Source organism: Sus scrofa, chromosome 6, assembly GCF_000003025.6.
Source record: "Sus scrofa isolate TJ Tabasco breed Duroc chromosome 6, Sscrofa11.1, whole genome shotgun sequence".
Taxonomy (NCBI): domain Eukaryota; kingdom Metazoa; phylum Chordata; class Mammalia; order Artiodactyla; family Suidae; genus Sus; species Sus scrofa.
In genome coordinates this window covers 156,192,896-156,205,854 of record NC_010448.4, presented here as the reverse complement: position 1 = coordinate 156,205,854, position 12,959 = coordinate 156,192,896, and the positions used below count along the sequence as shown (strand labels likewise).

General features: G+C 37.7%; 1 long non-coding RNA gene across 3 annotated transcripts in view; it reads right to left on the bottom strand.

Moving 5' to 3' along the window:
• The window catches only part of LOC102158676, a 201,662-nt gene that overhangs the window by 117,049 nt on the left and 71,654 nt on the right, over positions 1–12,959 (bottom strand). For 2 of the 3 annotated variants that reach the window (XR_002345175.1, XR_002345174.1), the window contains exon 2: positions 732–845. This is a non-coding gene — a long non-coding RNA (uncharacterized LOC102158676). Of the gene's footprint in view, positions 1–731; positions 846–6,808; positions 12,199–12,959 lie in introns of those variants that run through there. The other variant, XR_002345176.1, reaches the window with a different exon arrangement.

The window sequence follows — 12,959 nt, the reverse complement described above, 5'->3', positions numbered from 1 at the left end:
AAAACCCCGCTAAATAGAAAGTCAACTACCACCAATACTCCTCATACCAGAAAAAAAAAGAATTGTGCCCCCTCATGTATGTGAAAATATATATATATGTAAATATTCACACACACACACACACACACACACACACACACATACAGCAAATGCAAGAAAAAACACAGATATAACTCCTTCAATGTTTGTTTCCATAATGGGTTGTTTATTCTATATTCTATATCTATCTCTATTCCTTTGCTCTTGACAGGCACTCTGATGGAGAGACTCAAAAGTCACTTATTGCTATTTCCCATCACTGTTAGCCCTTCTAAATCTTGGTGTGGCATCTTCTAAAACCAGCCCTGAACAAAATGAGAGGAAACGGTGAACACTAAATTTAGATCAATGTGATTTGACATTCATGGACTATATGATTTTATGAAAGGTGTGGCCGTGGTGCCTCTGTATCCACTGTTTTGCTATCATGGATTCAATCAGCCTTGGATCACATAGCACTGCTGCATTTACTACTGAAAAAAAATTTGCTTAGAAGTGGATCTTCACAGTTCAAACTCATGTTGTTCAAGAGTCAATTGTATTTTCATTTCTCCTTCTTCTCCCATGTGATATTCGTATTTTATCTCTGCATATATGTTACAAATTTCATAATACACTATTTCTACTTTTCATATTAAAGAATCTATGTTCTCAAAGGTATTTTTAAATAATAAAACATATTTTACACTTACCCATATATTTATCATTTCCAACGCCGTTCTTTCATGTTGTAGATCCCACTTTCCATCTGATATCATTGGCCTTCAGACTCAAGAACTCTCTACGACACTTTTCATCATGCAGACCTGCAAGTAACATATTCTGTCATCTTTTGCTTGTTTGAAAATGTGTTTATTTTGCCTTTCAATTTTGAAAGTTGTTTACTCTCTCCATTAGTGTCTGTAGCATTTTAATCAGTTATCTTGAAATTCCCAGTCTGATCATTTGAAAATCTCTGCCATATCTGAGTCTAGTTCTGGCATTTGCTTTCTCTCCTCAGACTGTGTTTTTTGCCTTTTAATGTCTCTTCTAATTTTTTGTGGATAGCCAGACATGATGGGTCAAGTAAAAGGAAATGAAATAAATAGGTCTTGAATGTGAGATTTAATGTTTATCTGGCTAGGAGTTAGGCTGTGCTTACTATTTGCTGTAGATGTCAGAAGCTAAATTTCCTGATACCTGCTTTTGCCTCTCTTCTATTAGATTTCCTTGGAGACTCCTTCTTAAATAGGGTCTGAGGTTTACAAGTCTTTTAATTGTAATCCTCTATTATTAGAGAGTAGCCCAGCTGATATGGTGTAATTGGTAGGGGCTCCAGCTGCAGCTTTCCACTCCTGGGCTGCTTTTACTAATAAGCTAGACTCTTTGTATTCACCTGTCTCTCCAGTTTTCAGGGTGGCAGCTTACCTTGTGACTTCAGTTCTCTCATCAGTCTAAGATAAGCTGTGCATTTTTAGTTTGTTAAGCTTTTTTTTCTTATAAAATGGAAATAATGACTTTCAAGGTTTTTACATATAAGAATAGAAACTGGAAGTCACATTGCCTTCCATTTATGAAGGATATATTATTTTTTCTAGATGTACAAATGTAATTTGACAACCTTTTTTCTTTCACACATTAAAGAAGTTGCTCCATTGTCTTCTGTCTTGCATTGTTCCTGACAAGAATTTGGTAGACATTCTATTTGTATGTAAGGTATCTTTTTCCCTGTCTGCTTTTAACATTTTCTCTTTATTGTAAGTTTTTAGCAATTTGGCTATCACATGCCTCAGTGCTTTTTCCTTTCATGTGTGTTTATCCTTCCTGTTGAGATTATTGGAACATTTAGGCATTTATTTCTTTGAATAATTTTTCTACCACCATCTGCCATACTGTCAGGGTCCCTAATTACATGAATATTAAATTACTTTATGTTTTCTTATCTCTTGTTCTATTATTAAGACCATTCAGTAGGTATTTTATTTAACAGTATTTCATTTTTATCACTCAAATTTCTATTCAATTTTCTTTATACCCTTGACTCATATGTTTCTATTATTTCTATTATTCTTTAAATATTTATAATAGCTTAGTTTTTATCTGCTAATACAATTATTTCTGTGATTTTTGTGCATATTTTTATTTTATTTCATTTTTTTGGCCATGCCTGTGCCATGTGGAATATACTAGGCCAGGGATCAAATCCATACCACAGCAGTGACATAAGCTGCTGCAGTGAAAATGCTGGATCCTTAACCCACTGAGCCACAGGAGGACTCCCCTGGACTTGTTTCTACAGATTGACTTTTCTTCTAGTTATGGGTGATATTTTTTTTAACTTTGTATGTCTAGTAAAATTTTATTGGATGCCAGACACTATAAGCTTTACATCATTAAATATTTGGCTTTTATTGTCTCCCTTTAAAGAGTGTGAAATTTTGTGTTGTCGGACATTTAATTTGCTTGTGAATCAGCTTGACACTTTCAAGCCTTATTTTTAAACTTGGTTAAGATAAGCCTAGAGTAATCTGTTACTATAGTGTGAACTTTCTTGGGTCTCTGCAAAATAGCCCAGGTATTCAACATGGCCTCTGCATTCTGGCATTTAGAACTCCCAGACCTTTTAGGGCTCTAGGAGTTGTTTGCTTAGACCTCCTTGCTACATATTTTTTGCCAGATATTTGTTCTTTGCTTGACCTCAGAGAGTCCCCCTCTGCACATGCACAAGATAGTATTCAGCCAGACTCAAAAGGACCCCCATGAATTTTATTGGATCTCTTTCTGGACTTACCTCCTTCCTCTATGGTACTCAGCCCTACCATTCAAGTCACTTTGCCCTCCCCTAGACATCTGTTTCCTCAACTCAGTGAAACTTTGCTTGGGTTCCCTCTACCTGACCCGCATTTCAGAAAATGCCTCCTGGCTGAAAGCTGAATTGATTGTGGGGGTCACCTCATTTGCTTATCTTCTCTCATGGAGCACAATTCCCTGTTGTCCAATGTCTGAAAACAGGTGAATTATGTATATTGTTCAGTCTTTCTAGTTGCTTATGAGCAGGCAACAATTATGAATTGTTCATTAATACAATTATAAATATTGTTAGTGTTGTATTCTAGCAGAAAGCATATAGGAGATTCCATATGTTCACTTATGCATTGATTTAAAAAACAGGTATTAAATACTGAACAAGTTCCTGGCACTGTTCCCCAAGAAAAAGCAGAATGGTAACCTGGGAAAAGTCTAATATTTGGAGTCAAGAGATCTGGATTTCCATCTAGGTTCTCTATTTGTTCATTTTGTGACAAGTTATTTAACCTCTCTGAGTCTCATTTCCTTGCTGTTAGACCAGGATAATATTATGCCTACCTTGCAGGATTATTGGTAAGGCTACCTATATTGTATGTAAAACAACTAGCCAATCCCTGGCACATAGCCTGAACCTGATTGATTGCAATTATTATTTTTATCAAATGTGCTATGGGAAGAACTGAAGGTTCAATAAATCAGCAACCTCCACTGAAGGCTAATAATAACCCTATGCCTGAAGTAAAGGCATAAACTGGGAGACATCCAAGAGAAAGAAAGAACAATGAAAACTGAGAGCTTAAAGAAATAAACTTTCCTTCTCTGGTTAAGTAAGAGAAAGTCTCAGAGTATGCAACCTGAGAATTTCGGAATAAGTAATACAGGCACTGAAAGGCACTGAAAGGCAGACCAGCAGCTACTGATAAAGCAGCTGGATTCCTTAAAGATGGACGATGGAGCACCAGAAATGGTGGGATCTCTGTATTAAGAAAGTAACTGTGGTGTAGATGAAGACTGGTGGGAAAATGCCCCTTGATGTCGCTCTCCTAAAATTGGGTGGCAAGGCATAGGTTATTCGAGAGTTCATGACATGCAGAGATTTTGCCAACTTTATGGGCCAAGCGTGAAAATAATAGTGTTTGCACTTAATCAAACTCAGCAGCAAAGTTTGATTTGAGTATGTGTTCTATTTTTCAAAACTAGTTAAGAAAGCTGCAAGAAAAGATTGAGGTGAAGGAAGAGGGGTAAATACTAACTCATCCATAATCCACACTACAAATTAACTGGGGATGGAAATAAAAGAATGAATGATGTAGGTGTTAGGCTTTACATCAGACCATTTCCCAACTCACACCAAAATATTACTTGTGTTTTTCACTCCAACATTATTTTTCCAGCAGAAACGTGCTCAAAGAAATTAACATCGTGTTACTTTCCTTGTGTTCAGATTTCTCTCCTCTAATAGAATGTAAATGCCTTGAATTGTGTCAGTGGTGACTTATTTGTCTGTATACCATCAAATGCTGATATGAGACCTGCAGTAGGTGCCAAATAAATATCCCAAGTATAAAAGTTTGAATGAATTAATGATCGGAAAGAAAATAAAAATTTCTGACATCATTAGCAAGGAAAGATTTGTGGAAGATAGACTTTTTCCAATGGAACAGACCATTGAGCAATCAGAAATCTAGTGCTTATTAAAGTTGGGGCCCATTTTTGCACATAGCTTTTAGACAAATCATCACCTTTCCCCCATCCCCCAATTTATCCACAGAACATACAAACAGTCACGGTTACTCTGAGAAAAACTCTCAGAGGCACTAACAGCAGGAAATAAACAGGACAATCTGTGGGATGAGAACCTGATGAAATCTGGGAAATTTTATACAACATTCTCATTTTGGTTGGTTTTGACTTTATTAAATTAACATTCTTTAAAACACAGAGCAAGACCAATGAATAAATGCAGGCAAAAATAAGCCATGTTAAGTGACATTCTATAAGGGATGCTGTTATATGATTTTGTTCTCCAACTTTACTAGAATAAATAGGGATTATTGATTGGTGACATTCCTGAGAATAGAACTATATATTGTTTCCTATGTGGTTAACTTAAGAAAATTACATATGACATATTTTAAACAATAATAATTGTACTGGTTTTAAAAACTACCTGCTTAGAGCAAAAAAGAGTTTATCACCAGGAGTTCCCATTGTGGTGCAGTGGAAACGAATCTGACTAGTGTCCAAGAGGATGTGGGTTCAATCCCTGGCCTCACTCAGTGGGTCAGCGAACTGTTGTTTCTGTGAGGCATGGTATAGGTTGTGGACGTGGCTCGGATCCTGCATTGCTATGGCTGTGGTGTAGGCCAGCAGCTACAGCTCTGACTCGACCCCTAGCCTGGGAACTTCCATATGCCGCAAGTGCAGCCCTTAAAAAAAAAAAAAAAAGAAAGAAAAGAAAAGGAAAGCAGAAAGAGTTCATGACCATCATCCAGCTTGTTCTGAAATCCTTTACATAATTGCCCAAGTTCTATTTATTATGCCAAGGTGTGACTTTTGGCATCTAGGCCTTTACCACAATGTAAGCAGACTTCGCATTTCCATGATCATCTACAACTGCTAAAAGTTTAAATACTGATTTGGTATAGATTGTACTTCAGGAAATTAGGTGCCATACAGAGGCATCCTTTAAATTGTCTAAACTGGTTTCTTACTAACAGAGGGACAGTATCCTTCTTTATTTCCTTGGTCCTGTAATATCTCTTTCAGTCCATATGCCCTATTTCCTCTGTAGTCAATATTTATTTTTTTACCTGAGGCCAGTAGCCTCCCTGTAATGTCTATGCTCTAATAGGGTGACAAATGGTTTAAAGTCCTTTTTTATGTGAATAATAACCCCTTAACCAGTTCCTAAGCCTTAAACATTTGCATTTTCCCAATTAGACAAAAATAAATGAGTGGCCTTTTTTTTACTTTTATTTTTAGGCCCACACGTGCAGAGTTATAGACATTCCCAGGCTAGGGGTCAAACCAGAGCTGCAGCTGCCAGCCTACACCACAGCCACAACAATGCAGGATCCAAGCCGCCTCTGAGACCTACTCCACAGCTCACGACAATGCCAGATCCTTAACACACTGAGTGAGGCCAGAAATCAACCCGAATCTTCATGGATACTATTTGGGTTCATTACTGCTGAGCCACAACAGGAACTCCCTTGAGTGGCTTTTTTTTGGGCGGGGGGAGGATCTGATTTATATTTAGCAAATGTACAATGGGAAGACATAATAGGGTGAGTTTTGACAAATGTGTTCCCGTGTAATTGACATTTCTGTCAAAATATAAAACATTCGGAGTTCCAGTCGTGGCGCAGTGGTTAACGAATCCGACTAGGAACCATGAGGTTGCGGGTTCGGTCCCTGCCCTTGCTCAGTGGGTTAACGATCCAGTGTTGCCGTGAGCTGTGGTGTAGGTTGCAGACGCGGCTCGGATCCCGCATTGCTGTGGCTCTGGCGTAGGCCGGTGGCTACAGTTCCGATTCGACCCCTAGCCTGGGAACCTCCATATGCCGCGGGAGCGGCCCAAAGAAATAGCAAAAAGACAAAAAAATATATATATATATAAAACATTCCCATTGCCCAGAAAGCCTCACATGCCCTTTCACGAGGCAATCTCCCATGTCAGAGATAGTCATTCTAAATTTTGTTTTCTATAATCAAGCAGTTTTTGCCTATTTTAGAACCTCATATAAATTGAATCATACAGAACATATGATTACCCACATTTTTTGCCTCAGCAGTGTATGTGAGACACTTAACCATGAAACTCATTCACTGCTGAGAATCCATTTACCTTTTGCTGAACAAAAGGGTTGCTCCAGTTTGGAGCTGCTATAGACAGCAAGGTGGGTGTTTTTGTTTTTGTTTTCATTTTTTTCTGGAAATTTGTTTTCATTGCTCTTGGAAATATAAAGAATGGACTTACAGGACATACAGGTCATGGAGTAGGTGTATCTTAACTTCAGAAAAGATTGCCAAAACCTCTCCATGGTGGTTTAGTGCTGTTGTGTGTGGCTCAGACCCCCCTTCCAGGACTACGGCACACATTCCCTCATCTTCTAGAAATGTTGGCAGTTGATGCTCTGAGCTGAAGTCCTCTCTGGGACTTGCCCTCTGTTGATGAGAGAGAACCATATCAACCAAGAAAACTCAGGGCCGGGAACAGGGTGAGGCAAGAAGATGCCTAAAATATAAAACTTAAGGAGGCGCTTGCTCTGAGGTTCCTACAAGTACAGTCTCCTCTTTCTCCTGCCAACATCGATCCACACACAACGTGAGTCTTTCTACCACCCATAAGGGGTAGGCCTATTGTCAAATGAAAGGCAGCAACTTTTAGTTTTTACCATAAATAACATTTTTTCAACCTATTAAACATAATACAATTCACCAAGCATTTTCATCTGTGTATTTTCTTTTTAACCTTGGATGAAACTTAGCAGGTAGAGAAGGGCTTTACAGATAACGAGATTAGTTCAAGATATTACGTGACATTGCCAATAACAAAGCAGAATTGAGCCCAAGACCTAACACATCACAATTTCCTCCCTATATGCTGTAAAGCCCTTCTTGGTAATGTTGAGGGCTTTTTTTAAAGGGTGAATGAGTGGCAAAGGCAGGGGCACTGATGGTATACAGAAACGGTCCTTCAGCCAAAATACAAGACAACAGCAAGTCACACTGGCTCTGCATTAGCCAAATTTCTCTGAAAGTGGCAAGGTCTCTAACATGTGAAAACCACTTCTCTCATTACATGCAAGTCAGAACTAAACTATTCGTCAGTAGATCTGAGGTTGACACCTGTGCTTTAAACTAGAACTACGTCATTTTAGCGAAATCCTATCACTTGAGTTTCAACAGAGTTTTATTTCCCCCCTTCATAAAGCTGATTCCCAGAATCTGTGATTTCAAAGACTATATGTGTGGGGGAGGTGGGGTGTGTGTGTGAAAATTACCCCACTATTATCAGTTTCAACCTCTCATTTCATGAAAGAATAAGGGATAATCCTTTAAAATGGATATATTCAGCTGATGAGATGGATGTAAATGCTGTCATGACCAAGCCTGAGCTAAAGACTGGCCTTTAGGAGTCCTATACCTGGATAACCTCTATGGTCCTCTTAATTTCTAAAGTTATCAACCTCTCTGAAGACAACATGAGAGTGTTCATTAAAGGAAAACAAAAGAACAAAAAACCATGGTCCTTTGGTGGTAGTTCATAGCGTTTCTGATTTTCTTGGGGACTTTAATTAAGTGATTTGCTACTGGGACCTGGACACCAGAGAAATGTCCCAACCCAAAGAAACCTACTGATTAAAGACAGTGTTAGATTACCAGCTTATTTTGTTTGGGAGCTATCTACATCCAGCAAAGCGGCTAAGGTTTTAAGAACCCCAATGGCACTCTGCCCCATAGCACTTTGAGCCTAGCAAGACCCACTTGATTGATAACAGGTAATGGCCCTTGCACTTGATAGTTCAAGTAGGAAGTAAGCCTTTTATTCACAACAATCAACTTTCATGGAGAAAATCTAAAACGTCCCCTCTGACAGGGAAAGAGTGACAACTCGCACTTTTCAAGCCTCATTTGACAGCAAAACAATTTAACTTAGCCTTTCAATTTGCTCTCTCTAAGTTACTTTTTTTTTAATGCAGTGGGTGAATGGTTACAGTAATAAGTAAGGCTTATGCTATCCTTCATGGTGTATGAACAGTATTTTATGATTCCTTATGTAATCCTCATTGCAATCCATGGACATATATACTCTTTTCTTGTGGAGACACTGAGGCACCAACCAAGGAAATGATTTTCATAAAACAACATATCCAGAGACCAGTGGATCAGACTCTGCCTGGATTATAATCATACTAGAATAAAACTTCTAACTGGACACCAAATCTGCACCCACTGCACCAATCCCAGTGCCCGGCATGTGAAAAATATTTCAATAACTATTTGTTGGGTGAGTGAATAAATGGATGAATGATTGTACTAAGGAACTAGAGTGTAAGATTTATCCTTCTTTTTAGCCATCTTTAGCTGGATGTCATAAACTTCTTAAGAGCTTCTGGAATTGCACGCATGGAGATGCCTGTAGACATGATCAGATTCCTATTTTTATTTATTCAACACATATGTGCTGAACAACTACCACATGAAAGAAAGGGTGTTAAATAGTATGAAAATTTTACTAGAATATGTATGGTTCTTATTCATCTATGTCTGGAAAATGGTTAGCAAGTAGTCCTACAACCTTTCAACCTCTTCCTCCCACCTCATATGCTGCCTGCTTCCCACATCAACAAGGCTGGAAAAGGCACGTATAAGCCTATAGAGACAAAGTTAATGGTAAGATTTCCCATTACTCATTCCAGATTTCTGTGACAGTCAAATAAACAGGGAAATAATAGGTATACTACCTTTCCCATCATGACCATGTTTCGGGTAAATTAAAAAATGTCTTATAAATAAAATGCTTTGTTGTATTGACAGTAAAATCAGAGAGTTTCATTTTCATTTACGGTCATCTTTAGTTAGTAATAGTTCCTAACACAAAAGCTTAAATTAATAGTTCGCAATGCTGAACACACTCACCAAGGGAGTCTTAAAAACATATAATGTAATTTCCTGACTTCACCCAATATCCACTAAAACTGAATACTTGGTTTCATTTTCAAATTGCTTTTCCAAAGAAGACAAAGTTAGGAGCAAGTATATACTTTTGCTATACAGGAAGCAAAGAAACAGGAGGTAGCTGGAGGAGGGTGTGGGATAAAGGAGGATTATTTTTGAAAACGAAACATCTAACACCTTGCTTATTTCCTGATAGGAAAGATCCAGGAGAGAGAGTGAGTGGTGGGTCCAGATATATTAGGGATTCAGGAGTGAGTTTAATTGCTAGAGGCAAGCCATCAAGTAGGTAAGAGAGGATGGATCCAGTGCACCAGGGGAAGGGCTAGCATCTGATAAAATCATGAATGCACAACTATATTAAAGGAAGAAAAGTGTGGTTTTTTGGTAGATGCTGTGGTGAAAGTATGTAAAAGTTCTACTTTCTCAATGAACCTAGAATCAAAGTCATGAAGAAAAGGAAGAGGGAAGAGATAGCAGTCCATGGGGGTTTGAGAAGAGAACAATGATATGAGATTGTTACATAGGATGGTGTGATCAAGATGGTAGAGCAAGAAGACGCTGAGCTCACTTCCTCCAATAGGCACCCTAATACCACAACTATTTAAAGAGCATATTTATTTATGAGAATGATCTGAAGACTAGCAGCAGAAAATATTTGCCACAGCTAAAGACATAAAGAAGATATTACAATGAGATAGGTAGGAGAGGCAGAGATGTGGTATAGTCAAGACTCATACCCCTGGTAGGATTTAGCAGGATAATCATAATTGCAAAGGTTTTCCCCAAGGAGCAAGGAATCTGAGTCCCACATAAAGCTCCCCAGCCTGGGAGGCTTTCAATAAGAGAAGAAGCTCCCTAGAGCCAGTCAGGCTTGCATACAAGAGAGCCAGAGGGCTGTAAGAAATAGAGAATCCACTCTTAAAAGGTGTGCACAAAATTTCACATACTTTAGGCTGCAGAACAGAGGCAGTAATTTGAAAGAAACCTGGATCAGTCCACTGTGATCTTGGAGAGCCTCCCAGACAGGCAGGATGCAAGTGGGACTTTCCCTGGAACATAGACAATTATGGCAGCCATTTGAGGAGCCTTTCTAGCACAAGGACACAGGTTCAAACTATGGCCATTTTGCAGCCCTCCCTCTGGCCTATAAAATTCCAAAGCTTATCTATTCACGAGTAGGCCAGCATCAGTCCTCGACCTCATGGACTGAGTAGCCAGCCACACAGGACCCAGACTCACCCACCAGTGGCCCAATAGCCACAACATAATGCAGAGCCTGGCAACCAACTAGGCTAGGGGCCAGTTCTGTCTACCAGTGCACCTATCACAATAGAAGGAAGCGCATAGCCTGTATAGGAGGCATCGCTAGAGCAAACAGTTCTGGGGACCTGAGAGGGATGTGCTTATAATTTATTCCTTTAATAGAGCTTTACCCCACTTCTTTGTTCCCTTCCCATATACTTTTATAATTTTCCATTTACAAACATGTGATTGTTTTCAAATTTCTATCTCCTTTAAGACTTAAGAAATAATTTAATTCTATGAGGTTAAAAAATACACATAAAACAGTTGCATTTATATACACTAACAACAAACTATGAGGAAGATAAATCAAGAAACCAAACCCATTTATAATTGAATCAAAAGGATAAAATATCTAGGAATGAATATAGGAGTTAAAAGACTTGTACCCTGAAACCTATAAGACATTGATGAAAGAAACTGAAGATAACATGAACAAATGGAAATTTGTACCATGCCCATGGATTAGAATTAATATTGTTAAAGTTACCATACTACCCAAGGCAATCTATGGATTCAGTGCAACCCTATCAGAATACCAATGTCATTTTTCAGAAATAGAACAAATAATTCTAAAATTTGTATGGAACTACAAAAGGCATGAAATATCAAAATCTTGAAAAAGAACAACAAATGGAAATACCATGCTACCAGGTTTTAAGTACACTACAAAACCATAACAATCAAAACAGTATGGTGCTGGTACAAAAATAGACACACACAATCAGTAGAACACAATAGAGTACAGTACACTTACATGACAGTTAAACTGCAGTACAGGATGCAAGAGTATATAATGAGGGAAAGACAATCTTCAACAAATGGTTTTGGGGAAATTACATGCAAAAGAATTAAACTGGACTACTTTCTCACATCATATACAAAAATGAACTCCAAATGGATTAAAGACTGAAATGTAAGACCTGGAATCATAAAACTTCTACAGGAAAGCACAGGGAGTAAACTCTTAAACATCAGTTAATATTTTTTTGGCTATATCTTCTCAGGCAAGGGAAATAAAAGCCAAACAAAAAAATAAAAATAAAAAAAAAAACCAAATGGGACTACATCAGACCAAAAAGGTTTTGCACAATGAAGGAAACTAGTAACAAAATGAAACAGCTACCAACTTGCCAAATGGGTGAAGATATTTGCAAACAATATATTCGATAAGGGGTTAATATCCAAAACGTATTTTTAAAAAACTCATAAACTCAACATCAAAAAAAAAAACAAGAAACCCATTTATAAAAGGGATAGAAGGCCTGAACAGACATTTTCCCAAGAAGATATACAGATGGCTAACAAGCACATGAAAAGATACTCAACATTATTAATCATTGGGAAAGTGCAAATCAAAACCACAATGATAAATCCCCTCACACCTGTCAGAATGGCTCTTATCAAAAAGGCAATAACAAGTATTGGCAAGGATGTAGAGAAAAGGGAACCTTCATGCAGTGTTGATGGGAATGTAAACTAGGACAGAAACTAAGACGACAGTATGGAAGTCCCTCAAAAAGTTAAAATTAGAACTATCATTGCATCCAGCAATTCTACTTCTCAATATTTACACAAACCAAAAAAAACCCCACTAATTTAAAAAGAATATATATATATGTATATATATATATGACAGAGTCACTCTGCTGTACAGCAGAAATTGACACAACACTTGAATCAACTATAATAATAACAAAATAAAATTTTTAAAAAACGTGAACCTCTACGTTCATTGCAACTTTATAATAGTCAAAATATGGAAGCAACCCAAGTGTACATCAATAGATAGTTAAAGAAGATGTTTTATTTATAGATATATTCTTGGAGACAGAGAGAACAAACTGCCAGAGGGGAGGAAAGTGGGGGGATGACTGAGGAGGTGAAGGAGATTAAGAGGTTCAAATTTCCAGTCACGAAGTAAATAAGTAATGGAGATATAATATAGAGCATAGGGAATATAGTCAACAATAAGTAATAACTTTGTATCATCACTTTGTATATTATCAGACTTAAAGTGGTGCTTATTTTGTAACATATAAAAATATCTAATTACTACGTTGTATTTCTGAAACTAATATAATATTGTAAGTCAATTATACTTCAATAAGGAAAGAAAGAAAGTGGTACCTAGGAAAGTAGGG